This window comes from Miniopterus schreibersii (assembly GCF_964146895.1).
Source record: "Miniopterus schreibersii genome assembly, chromosome: 5".
Taxonomy (NCBI): domain Eukaryota; kingdom Metazoa; phylum Chordata; class Mammalia; order Chiroptera; family Miniopteridae; genus Miniopterus; species Miniopterus schreibersii.
Window position 1 is genome coordinate 24535087 of NC_138106.1, and position 12826 is coordinate 24547912.

General features: G+C 35.3%; 1 protein-coding gene across 1 annotated transcript in view; it reads right to left on the reverse strand.

Moving 5' to 3' along the window:
- Positions 1-12826, reverse strand: part of ZBBX (zinc finger B-box domain containing) — a 205120-nt gene that overhangs the window by 56121 nt on the left and 136173 nt on the right. The window contains exons 21-22 of the transcript XR_013998853.1: positions 3659-3742; positions 1345-1446 (exon numbers count right to left, since the gene is read on the reverse strand). The gene's annotated coding sequence lies outside the window, so the exon portion shown is untranslated. The remainder of the gene's footprint in view (positions 1-1344; positions 1447-3658; positions 3743-12826) is intronic.

A 12826-nucleotide genomic window follows, 5' to 3' on the forward strand; every position in this document is an offset into this window, starting at 1 on the left:
AGACCTTGATCACATTTTCCTTTTTTTTCTTGGTTACACCACCTTTGACAACTCTCAAAGTGCCTTAACATACATTTTAACATAAAATTGCATTTTGCTACACCATTTCTGATTTAATATTAGGAATGCATTCCAAGGAAACAGGAACACTTTATTTAAGTGCAACTTCTTTTGACATTCCATTGATGCTAAACATGTACTAGTAACATTTGTGGAGAAAGCTTGTGCACTATAGTTAATAGCACCACTTACTCAGATGATTGAAATAAACTCCCTTGTGTCATTCCAGGCTCTGTTTCTGATGATGTGTGCCTGTACTATCTCTTACCCTGTCCACATAAGGAGCATAATGTCTATATTTTCTAAATTCACCTCAAATGAATAACTTACTTATAGCTTAGAATTTTTATAGAAAGCAAACTCTCCTATAGATAATGTGTAAAGTTAGAGTCAAAGAACCAATATATAAAATTTATATGCTTAGTTTAAACTTTATACTTCCATGCAGAAAATGATTTCTGTATCACTTTTCTACACCAATTTTTTTTTAATTACTAGTGGTCATTCAAGCCCATACACAGTGCCCTAAACCCCAAAGCCTACTCATTTTGGAAGCAGAATGCTAAACTTACTTTTAAAGCATATAGAAATAAGATGATGATGGTACTGTACATATAACAATAATAATAATATAGCACTTATTGTGTGACAGACATTTATATAAGCCTTTTTCATGTATGAACTCATTTAATTCTGTAAAGTTGGTACTAGAGAACTTTATAGAGTCTCCTGTTCAAATTTCACTCTTTGTTAAACAATTGAGAGTTCACAACAATAAAGGGTCTGTTATTTCTTCCATAATTTCACCACTAAAAGCAATGCCTACACTAGAGATTTCAAATGGCCCTGCAGATCTAATAGGATATCACTCTATCTGTGGCCACAGCAGTGCTATTTCTTACCAGCTAGTGGCAAATTCTAGTGGGTATTACTTTCATCCCCAATGCACCACTCCCCAGGCAAGTAGTACTTTTCCTGCATACAGTCACTTCCACTAAGACTATCACCTCTACCATCGCCAGTGCCACTGTGGGGACACTGCTGACTCCATTAAAACATTACAAGAGTATATTATATGGGACTGCATAAACTGCTGGAATTCATATGTTGAATGTGTGTCTAATTATATCTTCTTTCCTGAAATCATAAATATGAGTTCAGGCATGGCTGAGATGACAGTCACAACTGAGAAAGAAACCCCCGTTCTTTCCCTAGAAGCTCCTCCTTTAGAATCAAAGATTTCTTTATTTGTAGAAATCTTGTTGTAGACTTATTCTCTCTTACCTTAGGATTAGTTCTTTATCACAAAGCTTCCGGGTCCTTTGGAAAACATCATCCCAGTGGACTTATCTCATCAGTTCATAGTATATGACCAGCCATCTTCACCTAAGAAATAACTATGAATTAGTCTCGGATAATTTTACTCTATCAGGATAATCATTACTGATCATTACCAAAATGGTTTTCTCAAATGCAATCTGTAACTAAAAATTAGGGTTATTTAACTTAACATTGAACCATTACCCATGACGCGAACTCTGGTGCTCACAAAACATGCCTTCTGCTCCTCATTATTCCACTGCTATCTTGCATTTAAGTTCAGACATTTAATTAATTCTGGACAATAGCTATGAGAGGAAGCCAATGCACAAAAGAGTAATACACAACCTCCCAGCTGCTCTTTCTCTGCCATGACTGAGGTACTATGCTACAGGTACAAGATGGTAGAACTTCCATCAGCCTGGCATCCTGACTTGTAGCATTTGTTAATTTCTATGCTGTAAATATTTCCAACATGGCTGATTTCAAGTTATTAACATGAAGTTACTGAATGGGCACTTGGGAAAATATGAGTAGAAGTTGCCCTCAACCAGTATACACCATGTCTAGCACACTACTATAAGCTCCAAAAGACGACATACCTATAATTTAGGGACAGAAGCAGAAAACATTGCCCTGTAAAATTGAAGCAAATAATATTCAATATTGACTTAGTTGAGCTTAGATACCCACATAGGTAACACTAAGGAATTAAGAAGGTATAAAAGAGTGTTGCATTTGAGATAGTGAATCAATCCAGGGGAGAAGTTTTCACAAACACATTTAAGTGAAAAGAGGATGGCTCTCATATCCTACAAAGGTGATCAACACAAACTCAGATTCAATCACCATTTTACTAAATGCATGTGATGTATCAGGAATAATGCTAGTTGTTTTTGCATGTAATCCCATCTCACCACAGAACTCCTTTATTTATTGTTTTTAATGTATCTTTATTGACTTCAGAGAGAGAAAGGGAGAGGGAGAGAGACAGAAACATCAATGATGAGAAAGTCATTGATTGGCTGCCTTCTGCATGGCCCCTACTTGGGATCAATCCCCAAACCCAGGCGTGTGCCCTGATCAGAAATCCAACCTGGATCTCCTGGGTCATAAATTGATGATCAACTGCTAAGCCACACCAGCCAGGCAAAACCCTTTATCTTATCTCTACTTTGCAGATGAAAAATAAATGAGGCAAAGGCAACTAGCAAGAAATGCAAGGGAGGTTTGAATCCAAGCTCAACATTCTGCTTCTGGGATCAGACGGTCTTTATAGGTCTCAAACAATATAAAACAAAATAAAAACAAAAGGAAAACAAAACAACAACAACAAAAAGTCAATTGGTGACTAGAAAGTAACTGAAGGAAACAAAACTTCATTTTGCTCAAACATAGCATAACATTCTGAAACAATTGGCTAATCACAGTCAAAGAAATTAAAGACCAAAAAAGGAAAGAAAAGATTCGGAGTTTTTTATTTCTCTCCCTAACTTCAGTATAATCACTAAATATTTAAGAAACTCCTGTATGTTACTTTCTCCATATGAAAAAAAGGAGTTGACTCTAAAGAACCAATATTCTTTATTAATTATAAATATCTCTAGCATGAAGAATAAAATTTTCAAGTACTATAGTTTGACAGTAATTGCTCTTTGTTCATTCTAAACTCATGGGCTCATGGCGACCTGAGTATACTGCCCCAGCCAAAGGGAAATGTTCTCAGCAAATGGCAAGTATTGGTAATCTTACTAGTTATATCTCATATTAAAATCTCTAATTATTTAACATCCTAGTTTATAAATAAGTCTCTCTAGAATGCTTTTGTTCTGTAAGTCATTAAGAAATCGAAACTATCTAGAATACTTAAATAAAGCAGATTTTCTAATCCTGCAAATTTGGGAGCCTGTTTCTGGACCCACAGTGGTGAACCAAAAGTCTCTCTGTCCTATATATCTCATTATTAGCAACTACAGTTTAGCCATATTTAACTATAGAGAGCTGCCAAAAGTTAATTTTAATTTAAATAATGTCCTTATTTTTAAGCTAAACATAGCTAATTAATTAAATTGACAACTGAATTAAATTATCTGGAAGAATGGTCAATTAAAGACAAATTTTTGGTATTAAAGACAATTTTCACAATGCCTACCAAGAGCATCATTTAACAATTTTCAGAACTTCCCTGAATTAGTTTCATTTTCAAATGCAAACAGAAGTTTTCTTATTCCCAAAAGTCTTTTTAACTTCAGCACAGCAAATAGCAAATTATTCTCACCTCTGGGTAGGAAAACAGGATGAGCAGTGGAAAGTTCATTAACTTGTTCTTTTTGAAGTTCTTCAAGGTGAAGGTTACATAAAGCTGCCAGAAGATTAAGGTATGACTTGACATAAGGTTGAAAATGTATTTAACAAATGAATATAAATTCCCTTTTCTGTCTATTCAGAATTTATATTGGATATTGTTACTTCAATGAGTTCTCTCTCCCACTTTTTTTTTTTTTCAGGCTTTAAGCATGCCAACCTACAATGCGTTTCAGAAGGTTATTGTCCTAAATAATATTTTGGGTTTTGATGGTTGCTTATACTCTATCTACATGCTTCCCTCTGCAATTTCTTAAAACCCAAAAGGAGAGGATTTGGAGAGAGCTTCCAGGCTGATGAGCATGTGGAGATGAGGGGAGAGTGGCACACTTGAAGAGGGCATAGAAGCCCCTTGCCTCTTTCCATATACCTTGCCACCAAACATGTCTTCTATCTGGCTATTTCTGAGTTATATCTTTTCGTAATGAACTGGTGATATGGTAATTAAAATGTTTCTCTGAGTTCTCTGAGCTCATCGAGCAAATTAATCAAACCTAAGAAGAGCGTCATGGAAACCTCTGAATTATATAGCCAGTTGGTCAGAAGCTCAGGTAAAAGCCTGGTGTCACAGGGCACAGGCAGTTTTGTATAACTGAGCATTTAACCTGTGGAATCTGATGCTATCTCTGGGAAGATAGTTTCAGAATCGCATTGAATTCTTGGACACGTGGCTGGTGTCTGAGAATTTTTTGTTAGTGTGGGGGACTGCCCAACGGACATTAAAATTGGGTCTCATAACACAAAAAGACTTTGTGATGGGAAAATAAGTCAAAGATACTTCGAATAATAATGATACCTTATATTAGTGAAATACTTAGTTTATAAAATTATATTCATAAGAATTGTCTTATTTATGCCTCATACTTCTTAAGAAGGCAAGTGTCTGGGTAACCATGGACAGATCTATAACCTCTTAGTCTAGATCACTTACTAAAAATATCAGGACATTAATTCCTGTGAGAAATATTGTTAAAGCAAATGATTTGTTAAGAACACTTCCAGTTCAAACAGCCATGACACAATGTCTATTACCAAAATTTAAAATCAGACTTTTTAATAAGTCAAGATCACACAAGCAATGTAGCATACAATAAACATCATAATTATGTAAGGATCCATAGGAAATACTTTCTATTTTGGAAATCTCTTTTTGAAAGACTACAGTTTTTCTTATTTTTATGTACCTTTCAATGAAGCTATTTGGAGAAGATATGCATTTTAAAAATACTGATTTAAAATTTTCCTTGGTAATATTTTTTAAAAAATCAGCACTCTAACCAGAAAGCGTGCGCACACTCACACACACACACACACACACACACACACACACACACACACACACATTTTGCAAACACTTTCAGTTGATATTCAGAGATTTTATAGCATTTTGAGGCAGGTAGGGACTTTAGAGATCGTGCTGTTTTAACCTTATTTTAAAGTAGAGAAAAAACTAAATCCTAGAGGGGTTAAATGACAAATCAGAGACACTCTGCTACAGAGAATTCATAGAGAAATAAAAAACCTTATTTGTCCTGAAGAACTGTTCAGGTAAAAATGTTCAGTTCTTACCACCTCTGAAATAATGAGTTGTCTTCAAGACATCAAAATAGACCTGTTCTTGTGGCCATATCTATCCATTCTACAGAGCTCCGTGTTTGAAATATATGATTTGGTATTATATCTGCCCAAACGTGCTGAGTCCTTTCTAAACACATATTTTTACTTTTGTCACTGTAAATATTTTAAGTCTCATCCATTGTTATCTATGAGAACAGAAGGATATCACCCATATAGATCTTATGCAGGCAAATAATCTTTCAAAGTAATACTCTACCTTTGTATCTAGTACTATTTCATGTGTTTCCTAGAAGCTATTGGCAATTAAAGTATTTTATTCTGTCATGTTGGCAAAAGCATTTAATACAAACACTAAATGTATTATGTGCAGCAAAATACCAGGATTGATAGCTAGTTCAATTTTTTTCAAGAATATACTTATATTTCTGATTAATGGCTGTAACCTGACCACAGTTTAATGCCTTAGTGGGCTGAACAGAGATAAAGTGATAATGTATAACCATTAATTGCTCTATTATTTGCAAGAAATAGAAAAATCAAGTTCCTTGAATCACTATTTCTCATAAATTTTGTTCAGCCAGAAAAGTCTAGCACAAATTCAATAAATATAACGCAAGGTCAGTTTTTAAAATATATATGTTACTCATTTCCTAATCCTTTAGACATAATCTTGTTCATAAAATATTGGGTAATCTAGCAGACCAGTATCTTTCATTATTCTGTGCAGATGTAAGTATGACAATGATCTTAATACATAACTTTCCAGAGCCTTGCTTGTTTTTTCTGCCCAACTTCAACAAAAGGAAAACTTCTGATATTATGAGAAGAGGAAATAGACTCCTTCTGAGTGCCTTGGAAATCATCTGCTCTGTCAGGCCTTATATAATGTGATTTGTCAATGATTCACTATAAAGTCCACTGCAATGAAACTTGCATCAACAACTGTGTCTATTAGAGGGCAAACATACCACAGGGCAGCCATGATCTGAGCCTTCGGAAAGCTTAGGTTTCAAAGTCAAATCATTTAAGGTAGTTAACATACCTTAATAATGTGCTTTGACATTTTCATAAAGAGTAAATATGTTTTATATTGACATAAGTTAACCAGTATACAAAAAGGATTTCTTAGGCCAGATGGGCAGATAATATTCTATCTCAGTCTGAATTAATATAAAAGCTAAGCTGTTTATAATTTTTTTATTTCCTTCCTCAGTTTATTTTTTTTAGAATTTACATACCACATCATGATAGACAGATTTCTGTAATGAAAGTTTTTTTAATTTTTTAATCCTTTGTGCATACAAAAATGGATGCACAATTCATAGGTGTGAACTTACATGTGTTTTTTTAAGAACCATGATTCCCTATCAGTCTGAGCTTCCTCAGCATTTATTATATTTTTCTTTCTGCTTCTTTCTGTTGTTTCATACTTAAGAAGTGTTTCCTAAATACATTCATCTCTTTCTTGCTCCCCTATTACTTTGCAAATAAACCAATCTTAGTTTCTTGGATTATGTAAATGTGTAGGTCCCTATTGAAGGCTGAGAAAGAAAGAGGTGGCTTGGAGGAAGAAAGGGGATTCCCTACCCAGATACATTGGTTTAGAAAGAGAAAGAACCTCCTGACATTTGGGGGAAGACAGGATAGCTTTCAGGTAAGAAGACATCTGTCTCTTCATGTCTTAGTTACTGGGACTTTGAAGTAGTGATAGCACCCAAGAGTTTCCAAGTAAAGACCTCCACCCACCTACACAAAGATATATACTCTCACTCTGAAACAGAATAACTTCTCTTAGAAAATCAAGGAATCTATGGAGAAAATCATACTGGAATGTTAGTGACAAAAGGTTGGGTGAAATGAAAAGAAAAAAAACTATTTATAAATTAGTGATATCACTAGTTTCTTATCCTAGAGTATGCAACAGTTCTTTAGTGGAAAAGAAACTCACTAGTTGCCATTTTTTATGTGTTTTATTTATATATTTCAAGGTGCACGTATCTGCTTTTGATAAAATGCATATCATGTGACTGTGAGTTCAGTCATGCTCAAATATTTATTTTGTTTTATATATTTCCTAAATCCTCAGCATATTGCCATTGGTAGATATCAGGACTGAATAAATATCAACTAAAAAATAAGATTTGAACACTCAGAATAGGCAAAGATAGGTAAAGGAAATCCCCAAACTAAAAAGCAAATTAAAGTGACATTTAAAGGAATTTTGTGTTTCACGAATTATGCAAACTGGAAACAAAAATTAGTTATGCAAAGGCACCAATCACTCCTGCTATATCCTGCTTCACTTACTCTGTCACTGATTTGTAGAATGGTAGAATAAAAAATCATCAGCAATAACAAAGTCTATGACAATTTCAAGCAAGTATTTTGTCATGAACCACTTGCCTAAGAACCTTCAATGTGCTTTTTTAAAAATTCAGAGTCCTAGGCCTCATTTTACTTAGGAAGATAGTCAAGAATCTGCTATTGTAACCAACTCATCAAACAAATTTTAGGTACCTTAAAGCTTAAGGCTCTGTGCCCACCTAGTTCAGAGATCTCCCTATGAAAATATAGAAACCATAATCTATTTTAGGACTGTACAACCTCAGTGACAGTTCTTTTTTAAATGCTATCTAACTCAAACTCCTAACTCTATCCCATCCCCGCCTCTCTAAGCTAGTATTCTGTTTCACCCCCCATGACAGTTATTCTTATCAACTCTTTCCTAACTAAAAGCTAAGTTCCATGAGAGCAGAGATATGCCTGGCTCAGTCACCTATATCCCCAGTGCCCAGTAGTATAGGAACTCAGAAATTAGTTATTTATTGAACCAATGAAAGAATAAACAAAAAAGACCTACAAGACCCATTAAGCATAACTGAAACAACATTCTAGTAATAAGCGTTTTATTATGGAGCTAAACTGTATATGCGTGCGTGTGTGTGTGTGTGTGTGTGTGTGTGTGTGTATCTCCAATTATAAATGACATCTTCACTTTGTGGATAAGAAAACTGAAATTTAAAAAGCCTCATATGGTTAATTTTGGTTCATCCAGTGGAGATAGCAGCCTCCTGGGCACGATTCCCATTGAGGATCTCTTCTGCAACAACTCCCTAGTAATCATTCATAGCTTCAGGAAGAAGGATGACCTTGGTGCCCCTTTCACAGACTGAGAAACAGAAATGTGAAAATATGGTAATTTATGAGAGGAACACAATCAGCAAACAACAGAGAAATGAAGAACACACATTTCACATGGTGATCAGATGCTATTCATTCCCCAGATAGTAGCATAGCGCCTGACTAATTCATGGAACTGCTCTGCAGACTTCCAGCACTGCTGTGAAATCCCATCCTACTTTCTTTCCGGAGCCAATACAGCAATCATGTACTTTCTGCCACATATTGTTATTTAGCATATGGCGTTCTACATAAACAAATCGTAAGGTACTTCAGGGATGAAGCAGTGTATTTTACTGATTGGAATGTTACTTTTTCTACTCACTAGAATTTAAAACAATGTTGTTTGTAGTTGACTTTCAATAAATATTTGTTGAACAAATGAATTGATAAATGGACTGCATTGGGTTGAGCACAGCAAAAAGGAACTCAAACCACAGAGCAGATCGTCCAGAAAAAAGCTATTAAAAATGAGAAAGAGCTCTATTTCCTTCCTGCTAAATTATTCAACTAAATTAGGATAATTAATTATAATTAGACAGAAAAGACTATATCTACTCACAACTATATTTTACTTTCTGTTTTAATTTTTCTAGGTTAATACTGTGCAAATAAAAGCTCTACTCTTGACTGCAGCAAATTTACAAGGACAACATGCAAAATGTCTCATATTCATACAACTTGGTAATGATAATAATTAAACCCTCTCTACATTTCTAAAATTTATACTTACATAATTTCCACAGAATTCATTTTTAAATAAAGTTTCTTGAGAGTTGAGATGGCTTATCTTAAGTTAAATAGAAGAGGCCCAAGGCCTCAGGCACAAAGTAAAACATGTCTCTGTAGAAGACACGTTACTGTCTGCATTTCCTGGTGCATAAGAATAATCTAGAAGACTGAGTTAAAATATATTTGAGGGCAACAGGAATTTCTTTGCCACCACTTGTGAGTTCATGTAATTTAAGGCATTAGGCCTTAAATTTTGTAGTCATGAGCCACTTTAAGGATCCATTGAAATTTGCAGATTTACCCATGGAAAACCACACCTAAACACAAATTTTTTCAAATACAATCTGCAGGCATTTTCTGATCTCTTTGACATTCAAGTTAATATTCCTGCTCCACTTTAGGAAAGCCATTCATTAGTAATGGCTAAATAAGGGCGGTTCAACATGTCCTGTTGAGGGCCAAATGGGCCCTACTTTGAATTTTGTGATTTGTCTGGACAAACCTGCTTTGCTCCTACCTGGACAGCCTGCTTTGGTGTTGCTGCAAGGCTCCCAACTCTGAACTGCCCCTCAGCTGTAGTATGTATCTTGGTTCCCACTCACCAAAATTCTTCTTTTTCTTCCATTATTAATCATGATCCAATATGACCCAAGTGCGTGACTTTTTATTTGCTATGACAAATTATTTATCTTGGAAATTTCAATCTCTTATTTATTTTCATTTATAAAATTGTGTTGGTGATTGGTGAATGAATATATGCCAACCACCAAGGTTCCCTGGGTAGAAAGTCCTAATATATCCCATGTAGCATAGCCAGAATGGAAATTTCTACTTTATCTGAGAAAATTGTCCCCTTTGACCAAGCATAAACATTCTGAAGGAAATTTACATTAAATAACATGGAAGTAAGGGACATTTGCTTAACCACAGCAGAAGATATTCTTGATGAGAGAAGGTGTCAACAGCAGATTCTCTTCAGTTCAGAACTTTTTTATTTTCAAAATGTCAGGGTTTTCTTTAAGTGACACCGAGAACAACATTCATGCCTTTAAATTACTGTTTTTTTCTGCCAGCAAAATGAATCATCAAAGAAAATTAATTGCTTCACCACCAATGCTTTATCCCATCTGTTTGATTGTACTTATTTTACTATTGGAAAGTTCATATTTTTAAAAAGCTCATATTAAAACACAACAATAAATTTTTGATGCTAAAATATTCTTGCCTCTGTTGTCAAGTAGTTTGTAATTACTTGAAGATAAATTCCCTTATTTTCCCCAAGCCTCTGTCTTTCAGATTAAAAGAAAACAATAGCTCTAAGCTTTGAAAACATTATATTTTAATTTTCTTCTATGTCAGTTTTATTGATGAATAAACATGAAAACATTCATAATGAGGAAAGAACTGGTTCTAAGCACAGGAAAATTGGCATCCATCCATCTTTTGATGTAGCCTGCACAGAAAAACGCATATCCTTTGTTGCTTTGGGATACTGAAGTTCTAAGTTGATTCAATAATAAACTGGGAAGAGACACTGGGTCCTTCATTCAACACCCTAAGCTTTAGCTTCTCACCTGCAAGGCAGCTGTGTTCTAAGGCTTTGCTGCAGAACGTGCTACCTGCAAATCAAAACCACCGGAGTCGCCTGGGAGCTGGTTGGCAATAGGGGATTTTAGGCCCCAAATGCTCCAAGGACCTCCAGAATCAGAATATACCTTTAACAAGGTCCCCAGGTAATCGGTATGTGCATTCAGCTCTGACAAGCATTAATCAGAGATGGTCTCAAAGGACCTAAGGGAAATCATATTGGAAAAAGTAAAAAAAGGAAACTCTTCTTGTACATTTTCAAATCCCCCACCTATTTCACAGAAGTCATTACAGACCCAGGTTGTTTGTTTATGGGAAAGCATATGTGGCTACTTATACTTTGGATTAAGAAATCAAAGACACGATTTTACAAACAAAAATGTTATAAAGAAAAGGAGTAGGCTGAGTAAGGTTCTTTAAAAGTTTGCCCATTTGTTTTCTGTGACAGGAGAAGATGAATATAGATTGACTTCCCCAGAAAGATAACAGGGAAAATTTGCCTAAGAGCGTGCTACTGAAAATAGCATTGAGAAGCTAGAGAAGCGATGAAGTAGAGCATCGACAGGTAACAAAAAACAAGCACAGAATGGAAGGATGTTTATTGTAATGCCTGGGAATCTGCAGCACTGTCATGAATCTCAGAATTGCTTTTCCTTTTTCTGAGGCAACTGTGACTTGAATGAAACAAAATAAAGATAAAGGAAACACCAGTAGTCTAAAGTTGGACTGAGATGCAGAAGCAGCCCTACTTGTCAACTGTGTTGCAAGCTTAATAATATTAGGACAATGTCATCTGAAGGGAGAGATATCGTTTCCTTCCACTTGCTGACTCTCGGAAATGTCTATAAAGGTATAAAATATGTTGGTAATAATGGAGCAAGTGCATCTGAATTGGTCAGGGAAGATATCCTACCACACATAGCTCAGAAAGTTATAGCTATATTTTCATCAACCTTTTCAGATAGGAAAATCTAGTGTGGTGCTGTGGTCGCTTAGTAATTTTTTAATATAAGTGCTTTTTGCTGATTCTTTGGCTATGTACAGCCTATGGGTGTTTGAAGGAAATAATATTTCAAAAGGAAAGCAAACAAAGTGAGATAAAAAGGCATCTTTAGAAAAGCAAAGGAAAAGGGTGCTTTCTGTAGGCAGTCATTTCCATCAACAAATGTATCTGTGGTAGATGGATGGATACAAAAGACTTTGTCCCAGGACTGCATGGCAGGTTTTTTACTTTCCTTGCTTAAGCTGAGAAGTTTGGTATATCTTTTTTTTCTTTTCTTTTTTTTCACATCATCGCAACTTGAGCAAATCACAGATCTTGGAGAAAGTTCTAATAAAATAAAAGGGGAGGGGGGCTAGCTTTGTTACATTCAGGTCAGGCTTTCCCAAGTAGAGACATAAGCAGCTCAGAAGTAGCAATGAAAATGTTTGCACCACACAAGGACGTTTTGAGAATATGGACTGTGAATGTTTAACAAGTCTGGAACATCCCCAGGGCAATTGTATAAATAAATATAAAAAAATCAATGCTTCACTTTCTAATATGTTCGGTAACTTTTTGGAAGCCTTTTCAGGAACCAGCACAGGCCATTTGCGTATGTAGGGGATTCTAAGATACTCTTTCTAATAGAATGAGCACACGGGTCCCTGGAGGTCATTCTGACGAGTGTTTAAAGGGCAAGGTCGTGAGGGCTGCATATGTTAGCCTCTTTAAAGAGTAAATTTGGAACAACTTTACACCAATCCTGGTATAGGCCCTAGAAACCAATTATTGAAAATACGTAAACATAAAACAACAATACTTCCTTGTAAGCGGCAAATCTTCATTAAGCCTTTTGGCGTTGATTACAGCCACATGATTCATTTCTAACTCTTCTTAGCAATGTGAACTCAATGCATAATTTCTGTGTAATGACTTTTTTTAATTACCACATAATCATGGGTGGGGGGGAAAGAAAAAAAAACCTCTTCCATTTGGTCCATTTTATGAGGCTAAGCAAATAAA